We start from the raw sequence: 10,144 nt of genomic DNA on the forward strand, positions 1-10,144 counted from the left end.
CTCTCCCTCTTCCTGATACAGCGAACTGCTCGCGAGCCGCTGCTTCTCACAATAAAAGGATGCTACCCAAATCAGACTGCATAAAATTGATCCCAATTCTAATGAGCTTTTAGGAGTTTATTGAAAAATCTTTTAGGCTCTCAACTCTGCTAGTAAACAACATCATTTTACTCACATACAAAAAGAGATTCTGTCAATACCAAACAGAACGTGCCATCCATAGAGTCATCACTAGTCTCCCTGGACTGGGATTCTGTTGCCATTGGCTGTGACACTGTCAAACTGATCTCAGCACTACAGCCTGTGCCCATTCTCTTCCTAAGCAAGGTCAGCCTCAGCCCTGGGATTGTCCCTGAGTGTACAAATGTGACTGTAATTTTACCTTCAAATGAGAACTGAAGGTCTTTCTCTCCCCATACCTTCTTTGCTTATACCCTTAATTTGTTGTTGTGGGTGTTTTGTTTTGTTTTGTTTTTGAGATAGAGTTTCGCTGTGTAGTTGAGACTGACCCGGGACTCACTATGTAGCCCAGGCTGGTCTCAAACTCACAGCGATCCTCCTGCCTCAGCCTCCAGAGTGCTGGGAATACAGGCATGCGCCACCCTGTCCGGCCTGCTTATACCCTTAATTTGTATTAGTATTTTGTTGCTTTTTATAATAAATCACAAAAATTTGGTGATTTAAAGCAATTTTTAATCTGGGAATCCTATAGCTCAGAAGTTTCAAATCATCTTTAATATGTTAAAATCAAGGCATTGGAAAGTCTTGATTTTTTATGGGAAATCTAAAAGAAAATCTGTCGTCTTGCCTTTTCTAGTCCCACTTGCATTCTTTTGCTTGCGATCTCTACTTCCATCTTTAAAGCAAGAAGAGTGGCGTCTTCTCTTCCCTCTGCTTTTTGCTCCTGTCCTTACATTTTTGTCCGCAACTCCTCTAGGTCTTCATTATTATTTCTTCTCGTGTCTCAGGAACTATGGTCTGAATGATGACACAAAGCACTCATGGCAGATACACAAAATTTCATGTTAATGACGTGTGTTACACCAATTCCACCAGGCTGTAGACATTTCTCAGGCATGAGACAGACGTCATTACATTGTATAACCACAGACTTCACAGATACACAGTGGTCTGACACCCTACTTAAGAGACAAGGGGTATGTATAGCGCCCTGTTCTTCTCTACAGACGAATGATGCAAGGATCCTAGTGCTCAGTTTACTCTTTTCAAAGGAAGCTCCATGAGAAAAAATAACTTTAAACAAAAGAAATCTGATGGATTTTACTTGAACACTAAAGGATTTGTGAATTGGGCATCACTCAAACCCAGAAGAGGTTCAGAGAGCCTGCCTTTAGCAGCATGAGCAAGCTCTAATAGGCTGAGTGTGAAGCAAGGAAATTACTTGATTGGGAAATGATAAATATCTGCCTTTTTTGGACCTGATCAGATACCTAGTGCTATAGTTAAGGACCAATTGGTAGATTGTGATCGGCTATGAATTAGCTGTTTGTACTTAGTTGAACTTCTGTGGTTCAGTAATTTCCCTTCCCACACACTCACCAAATCAGTTATTATGAAAGGTTCTGAATTGAGTTTCCCTTCACTTTTGTAAGTGATTCAGGTATAGAAATGACCTCAAGTTAATTCCATTCTGCTGTTTTTGTTTTAATGTCTTCAATTTTGAAATATGTTCAGCTTCTTTAACCATGGATCACCTGAAGCAACAGTAAATGAAGAAGCTATTTTTCCAAACTGCTTTGTAGGTTTAGCATAAGAAAAACTGAGGATATTGGTGCATAGATTCCCCCAGCATTGAAATCTTAAAGAAAAGAAGTTCTGTTTTATTGTTCTGTCATATACAGTCAGTTCTGCTTAGAATAACGTACGTGTTTCCAAAAATCACAGTATGCAAAATAATGCAATAAAAACCACCAAGTTCTATGAGTTTGTGGACACAACACTTAGAAACTAAGCTGACACATTAAAAACAGAATAGGAGCCTAATAAATACAGAAATGCTGTTTTGCAGTTTTAAATGATTAAAATATGCGCAAATGCTCCAAGAAATATGGCACTTTACCTTGAGAAATATCTAAAGCTTGCTGTGGAAGTGGGCATCCGGATTGCAGCTGATAAATTATTCTGAAGGGGTGAACGAAGGAGGGTTGTCAAAGCGGCTAGGAAAGAAAATCAGGCAGAAAGCTATGGATGCCAAATGTAAATGGGTGTGGCTCGTAACATTTGCAGTGCATTGAAATAGCTGGCAGATGTTTGAGGAGTGTGTGTATGTGTGTGTGTGTGTGTGTGTGTGTGTGTGTGTGTGTGTTGTGCATTCTAGAGTGGCCAGGCCCAGCTGGGTGCAGTTTTCTCTTCCTCTAGTGTTTCTTGTGGATGAAATCATGCATAAACAAACATGAAATTTATATTATGCTCAAATCGTTCTGTGATACCTCAGTTGTGTTGGAACAAATTTGCATTTTCAAAACAAGAATAATAAAAGAACTGAATGTATTTTTATATGAGTAATCTGATCAGATCCTCCTCAGGAAGAAATGGAATAAGATAGTAACCTACTGAGTTATTATTAAACATAAATTGTTTCAGAAGTCAGGCATCATAGAATTTTGTCACATCACAGATGGTAAGAACTGAAAATCCTACCCTACATTAATGACAAAATGGAGATGCAGAAAGTGTGATGTCTCACAAAGACACAAGAGAAAATACAGTCAAAAAAGCAGATTGAGGGCCAGGGATTTAGCTCAGTGGTTCTTCCACCTGCCTCGCAAGTGCAAGAACCTGAGTTCCATCCCTGATACAAAAAAAAAAAAAAAAATTGAAAAAGCAGATTATTCTAACATAAAGGAAATTCCCACTGAATTTTAATATTAGTCCAAAGTATTCTAGCTAACTACATGCTGTATGACTCCACTGTATGACGCTCTGGAAAACATAAAACTATAGATTGTAAAAGATTCACGGCTACTAAGGGTTACTTGGGAGAGTCAGGTGAATCTGCAGAGCACAGAGGATATTTTACTAAATTTATTCATGTCTTTATACATTTGTAATTTGTGTGGAATAAAAAACACTAGGAGTCATCCATAATGTGAACTATAGACTTTGATTTATAAAGATGTGTCAATGCAGATCCATCATCTATTAACAAATGTAGCAGCCTAGTGGAGGATGTTGATTGCTGGGAGATTTGTGCTCTGCATTGAGGCAAGAGTTTATGGGAAATCTCTGTACATTCCTCTCAATTTTTCTGCTAACCTAGAACTGCTCCGAGAAGCCTTGAGACCTCAAATCATGCTGTTCTTTGGTATATTTTCCAACCTCAGTTCTGTCATAGTCTTCTGAACTGAAGGCGATATCATCCAGAAGAGGCGTAGAAAATTCACACAGCTTACATTGGTCAGAAGCAAGCATGTGCTTTATGATATTTCTGTCTGAACCAGTTTTTCTTTAGAATAAACAAAGGGTGATGGCTTCAACATTCGGCCTAATGTTCTAACTGCAGAGAAGCAAATGAGTTCATCAGTGTGTGAGCACTAAGGGACAGTTAGCAAGGGCAACCAGTGGAAAGTGCATGCAGTTGTGAGCTTCTCCTCCAAAAAGGAAGGGAGCCAGAAACTGCAGGGCGTTGCTTGCAGGCAATTACCTGGCTGGATCCCAACCAACAGGAAAGAGAGCCTGTGGTCAGTCTCGATGAGAGTCACACATGGATGAAAGAGTAATGGTATTTTCAATACCACAATATCACTTGTATCTTCCTTTAATGTGTGTGTCTTCTTCATCAGATTAATGCAATGCTAGTATATTCCCTGCTTTTGTCAGCTTTCCATCACTATCACAAAACACCTGATAGAATCAAAGAAAGTGTATTGTGGCTCACAGTTTGGCAGTTCCAGTCCATGGAGAACTGGCCCTATTTCTTTTGGGCCTGTAGATAGGCAAGACATCCTTTGGGGACTATATGGTAGAGCAAAACTTACCTCATAGCTGAGAATGAAAAGCAAAAGAGCAAGGGGCGGAGATTGCACTATATTCTTCGAGGCATGTCTCCAACCATCTAAGGACCTCTTGATGGGCTCCGTCCCTTAAAATTTAAAATTTCCATATAGCGTCAGGAGGAGGACCAAGCCTTTAACACATGTAATTTATGGATTTTTTTAACAAACAAAAATCCTGACTTCTAAAACATGTTTAATCCCTGGATGACAAGCAATTGGAAACCGATGCGATTTTTCAAAGCATTCCTGTCAACCTGGTAACATATGTTAAGTTTTACCACAAATACTAAAGAGACTTGTGATTATCCTCAAATGTGCTCTCTTTTGAGCACTTGGCTGAACATAATTCTCAGCATTCCTTGCAGGTATTTGTGAGCAGATGACCAAGTTAGAAACAACAACAACAAAATGTCGGAAGCTTGCATTCATATGTTTAAAGGCAAATCTCTTACTCTGAAAATCCACCTTTCCTTAGCATCCCATTCCCACTAGCTTCAAATAGTCACGAATGAAGTTTCAAAATGGTTAAAGAAAAATCTAAGATAAATGTAATGTAATAAAGTTTATTTGAACAAGAAAAGTTTCTAGGACTGGGTGGCATTCCAGACAAAAGTTGGAATGCTGAGATTCCATCTCACTTCACAAAGAATGGCTGTTACTAAGAAATGAGCCAATAACAAATACTGATGGGGCTGTGGGGAGAAAAAAACCCTTCTCCACTGCTGGTGGGAGAGTAGGCTGGGGCAACCACTGTGGAAATCAGTGTGGAGATTTCTTAAAAAATTGAAACTAGGGGTTCTGTTTGACCCAGCTATTCCCCTTCTTGGTATCTTCCCAAAAGAATTAAAGCATCACACCACAGCGATATATGTGCACCATGTATATTGCAGCACAACTTGCAATAGCTAAATCTTGGAAACAGCTCAAATGCCCATCAATCAATGAATGGATATAGAAGCTGTATTTTTTTTATTCAATGAATTGTGGGGACTGCCCCATTGATTATGCCCAAAGCAGGCTGTGAGCAATGCAATCTGTAAAGAGTTAACCCCTCCACTAGTACCTTCTAAGAAGTGAGTCTGACTAAAGTTCACACGGCTCACAGGGGCATTGTGAATGGCGTGTGGGCCAATATCAGTTCCCCACTACTGGCCGTGCAGAGACCATAGAAATGGCCTGTGAAGCTATGGGCTTCATATGAGACAACACACAGCTGAGGTCAGAGTGACTTGCATCCAAATTCCATTGCCAAAATTAAAACCTTTTTAACTAGGACAAGGTTAATTTTTAACCACAATCTATATTTTGTCTGTTCCATTCCTAATGCAAGAATGCTTTGTTTCTTTCTTCAGGAGCCTTGCCTACAACAACAACATATCCCTAGCAACTACACATAGCCCCTTTACCCTGGCCTAACTATGATGTCACCAATAAATATCAATGGCTTTGGCTGACCAGGGTCTTTGTTAGCACTGACCAGAGTCTGTTTAGCACTGGCCATCCTGGATCCCCAAATCTATTTCTTTAACTCTGTGTCTGTACCTGTGTCTTTGGTCTAGCCTTGCATTGTAGCACCGAGCAGGAGATTGAGACCCCACAATCAGGAAGTACTACTCTGCTATAAAAAAGGGTGAGCTTGACACGTTTCTAGGCAAATGGATACAGCGTGGGACCATACTCTTAAGAGAAGCACATCAGGCACACATGAGTAAAGGTCACGTTGTTTATCCAGTGTGAGAAACCAAAAGCTTACATAAGGACGAAAATGTATGATATATATTGGGAAATGGGAAGAAATTATTCAAATGGGAAGGGGAACAAGGAAAGAGGAGGGAGAAATAAAGGAAAAAACAAGAAAAAAGAGAAGAGTTGGAAAAATGAAACAAGGCTTTTGTAAATAAAGAGAGGAAGAGGGTTTGAAGGGAGGAGAGGGCAATGGGGCAAAAAGGAAAGGAAGATACAACATGTACAGGTATAGTTCCCTATAATCACTGTGATCATGGTGTTGATCTAAAATGTGCCAATACAATTTTTAAAAAGAAGATGTGGGTTTTTTTATGCATGGGGTACTATTCTGCCATAAAGAAGTGTAAGCTGGAGACATTTCTAGGTAAACGGATGCATCTTGACATCATATTGTTATATGAAATAAAATAGACACATGTATTTCAATATCACATTGTTTCGCTGGTGGAAGAAACCAAACATGTGAATAACGACCAAAATGTACAATAGATAATGGGAAATCAGAAGATACTGGGAAATGTTCAAGTGTAAGGGAGAACGAGGGGGGAGAGGAAAGAAGAGACAAGAGCCAAAGAGAATAGAAGGGGAAAAATGAAAACAGATAAGGAGGGGAAAGGGGTTTGAAGGAAGAGGAAAGGAATGGGGAAAAAATATAGTGAGACCACTGCTCAGAATAAAGAAACAGAGGCAGCGTAGTGTGGGCGAAGCGCTACTGGAAAACTGTAGCGACAAAGCTTTTTGTAAGAAATTACCTTCTCAGATGCAGTTTGCTCATCTAAAAAGACTGGATGTCTCCCTCTGAGCTGGTGTCAAGATGAAACGTGCTGATGTGTATGAAGTATTTAGAAATATGTTTATTGGACAATATATAATTACATTTCTAATTACATACTCTGTTATGCTGTATTATATATTCTTATCTGGATTTAAGTAAACTGCTGAAATAATTCTAAAGTGAGAAAAAAAAGTTGGTTCAAAATGTCCTACCCCATCATATGTACAGATTATTTTTATAGCCAAAGACAAGAAGCAAGTTATGTACAGAAACAACCTGATTGGCTACCACTGTATTCTGCATTGCATGGACAAAGTGTAATGAGATATTTACCTTATATAGATGTGGTCTGATCAGTTGGTGGCCAGTGATTTGCTGATGCCCAATTGCTGTGATTGGCTGAGATTCAGTTCCAAAGATACACTCTTAGCATAGATTACGACTCCTTTACACACCAAATTATGGTACAGTGCACTAGGTACAGACGCCACTTTGGTCTTTGGTCTGTGTATGGAGACAGGTTTAAGTCAAACAACTCAGTTAGTAAAATCGTGCTGTGGAGTGGCAGAGACACTGTGCCAGCCTCAGCTTACTGCATGATTTTGTGGGATCCCACTTATTATATTCACCACAGAAAGTGACCTGAGAGAAAGAGAAAACTCCCTGCTATTTAATTCATTGCATTTGAGGTTATCATTATTGTAGCATCTGACATTTCCCCTACTGTGGGGACAGAATGTTGCCATGCGACACTAACTTGAAATGAGCAAATGCTGATTTCATAGTTCCTACTAAAAAATGAGTATTTGTCCTCAAACCCTTTTAAATAGTTTTCTTAGATTAAGTAAAACACCCTTTCAGCTCATTGATTTTTCCCCCTCTCATTGAATCCCAATTAGCATGCAAAGCTAATCAACCTTGACTCAAATGAGGAAATTGTTTTCCTTACCTTTGTTTCCAGGCTTTTAATTGAAAGTTTTTTAACTAAAACTTGCCTAGATAGTGTTCTTTCTTCTCTAGTAAGGTGTGACTGTAGCAGCACTCAATATCAATATCAATAGGATATCAATAGATATCAATAGGAGAAGGCAATAGTATTGAGCTTTAAAAAACTAAACAACAACAACAACAAACTACCTTTAAAAAGTGCTAGCAAAGCATTCTGGCACACACCTGTACTCTTAGCACTTGGGAGGCTGAGGCAGGAAGATCGCTATAAGACCGAGGCCAACCTGGGCTACATGGTGAGTTCAAATCCAGCCTGAACTACATAGCGAGACTCTGTGTAAAAAAAGGAGCAGGAAGAGAAGGAGGGGGAAGAGGGTGTGGGAGAGAGAGAAGGAAGAGGAGAAGGAATGCTAAAACAATAAGCATTACAAAACATATCCTTATAAACTATGGGCATTTTTTTCAATAATTGATTTCTTACAGTACTCCAATTCCTAATCATTTCAGACTTGATCTACCATTTTTATTAATATTTAAAATGCTTCTTTCCCATAACACATTGACTTTATCTAAGTATAACAGGTTGCCAGGAGAATACCCATGGACAAGTCCATTTGGTAATCAGAAAATTCTCCACCATATTGAGAAAAATACTGGAATTCAGAATAGAAAGTGCTGATATTTGGGGGTGAAATCAGTGATACTCTCTGGTAACTTAATAAATAAGAATGTAAGATTTCTACTACATTGGATTTTAGTACTCTATATTTTGTGCCAGAAAAACTGAGGTTTTTGGTATTGTTTTTTCTTGTGCTGGTCAATCAAATGTAAAATACAGAAAAAGAGAAAGGAGACTCACATATGAAAGGGAAAAAAATTAGTTTGCTATAGCATCTTATTACTTCCCTCCTGTGACTTTTTTCTCTTATTAATTCTTTATGAATGAATTTGATACTGTTAAAATGCAATAGTCCCCCTTTACTACAGGGAATACACTCCAACAGCCCCCATCAGATGACTGCAATCAACCATAGTACTGAATCCTACATGAACACTTATTCCTAGATATATGCACCTATCAGAAGTTAAATTTATAAATTAGGCATGGTAAGAGATTAGCAACAATAGCCAGTAATAAAATACAAAAATTGTAACAATATACTATAAGTTATACGAATGTGCCTATCTCTCGGTCTCTCTGTTTCTGTCTCCCCCCTCTGATAATGTCTCCCCCCTGTTTAAATACCATACTGTACTTTCAACGTTTCACTGAAAGGAAGGACTTTATTGCTTCTCTTTGGCATAGCTGAATTGCCAACAATATTACTCTTTGCTCTGTAGCCATCAGTAAAATAGGTGTTGCTTAAACACAAGCTTTGAGATATACATGTCAAGGAACACAATGAGTATACACACAAGATGGCTACCAAGTGATAAACAGCCGCTTGTGTAGCAGTGCGAATGTGATAGACAAAGGAGTGATTCACATCCAGGGCATGATCATGAAAATTTCATTACTCTGCTCTCAGAAGTGAGCAATTTAAAATTTATGAACTGCTTACTTCTGGAATTTGCTATGTGATATTTTTGGTCTTCTGTTGATTATGTGTAACTGAAATCGTGGACAAAGCAAACCACGGCTAAGGGGAGATTACTATAGAACAGTAGTCCCCAGTGTTTCAGTGGCCACAGTCATCACTGAAATGCTATTTCAGTAGATCTTCGCTTGATGTTCTTCCACTTTCCTGCTCTGTAGCCTCATGAATTTTCTTCAAACAACACCTAAGAGTTTCTTCTAAAGCTCAATATTTGAGGCTTAATCTTTAGTTTTTCTTGGAATAAAGTGATGCTGTCAAAATTCTTTAGGGTTTATGTATACGATGATTGCCGTAAAAATTCTTTTTCCACCCTCAGTCTTTCAACAGGACTATTCTCTATCTTTAAAGCTCAGGGATTAACTGTTCTCTCCATGTTGCTGTACCATGATCTCCCTCAAACTCAAATTTTCAGTCGAACTGGCTTCTTCATCTAATTCCCACTAAAGAACCACATAGCACAGTAGTTGAAAGGGGAACTCTAGAGATAGTAGACCAAGGTAAGCGCCCTGCTTTGCTCTGCACAGAAATGTGGCACTGGGCAACTTCTTTAACCTTCCTAATAACAGAAATTAGGCATAGTGTCTGGACTATGACAAATGTGTTTAATAAATTCAAGCAATTATGGTCTATCAGACATAATTTACCATGAGATTACAATCCCATCAGAGAAAAAGTACATTTGCACAGAGCACATTTCAAGTCCCAGGTTTTCTCCTTGCCTTGATTTCATAAACACACACAGACATTTCAGAGCAGTGGTTCAGGACAACGCAATGGGATCACTCACCTATGCATCAGGCTGTGATGCTCAGTCATCAGGTGACAGCTCCCAGAAGGCCAGACTCCCAGGTAAAGGCTAAGGATCTGAATCCAAACACAAAGCCAAGATACTGTGAACTGTCCATAAGGGGGTTGGAGGTGAGAAGATGTATATAAAACAGAATCTGATTTCTAGCAGCAAAACACAAATGGAATTATTATATAGATCATATATCTTCAACAGCTTGATCTTAGCTTCTTCCATACAGTGGCTAATAGAAAAAAATCAGACCATTTATCCA

The 10,144-nt window shown here is 38.8% G+C and overlaps 1 long non-coding RNA gene across 1 annotated transcript; it reads right to left on the reverse strand.

Annotated features, from left to right (window-relative positions):
• Nucleotides 1–809: 809 nt before the first annotated feature.
• Nucleotides 810–7,017, reverse strand: LOC104859253. The gene is made up of 4 exons (XR_779319.2): nt 6,871–7,017; nt 3,999–4,102; nt 2,081–2,177; nt 810–978 (listed from the first exon to the last, which is right to left on the reverse strand). It is a non-coding gene; the product is annotated as an uncharacterized LOC104859253 (long non-coding RNA).
• Between the last annotated feature and the right edge of the window lie 3,127 nt (nt 7,018–10,144).

This window comes from Fukomys damarensis, unplaced genomic scaffold, assembly GCF_012274545.1.
Source record: "Fukomys damarensis isolate Sample0158 unplaced genomic scaffold, DMR_v1.0_HiC HiC_scaffold_18, whole genome shotgun sequence".
NCBI lineage: Eukaryota > Metazoa > Chordata > Mammalia > Rodentia > Bathyergidae > Fukomys > Fukomys damarensis.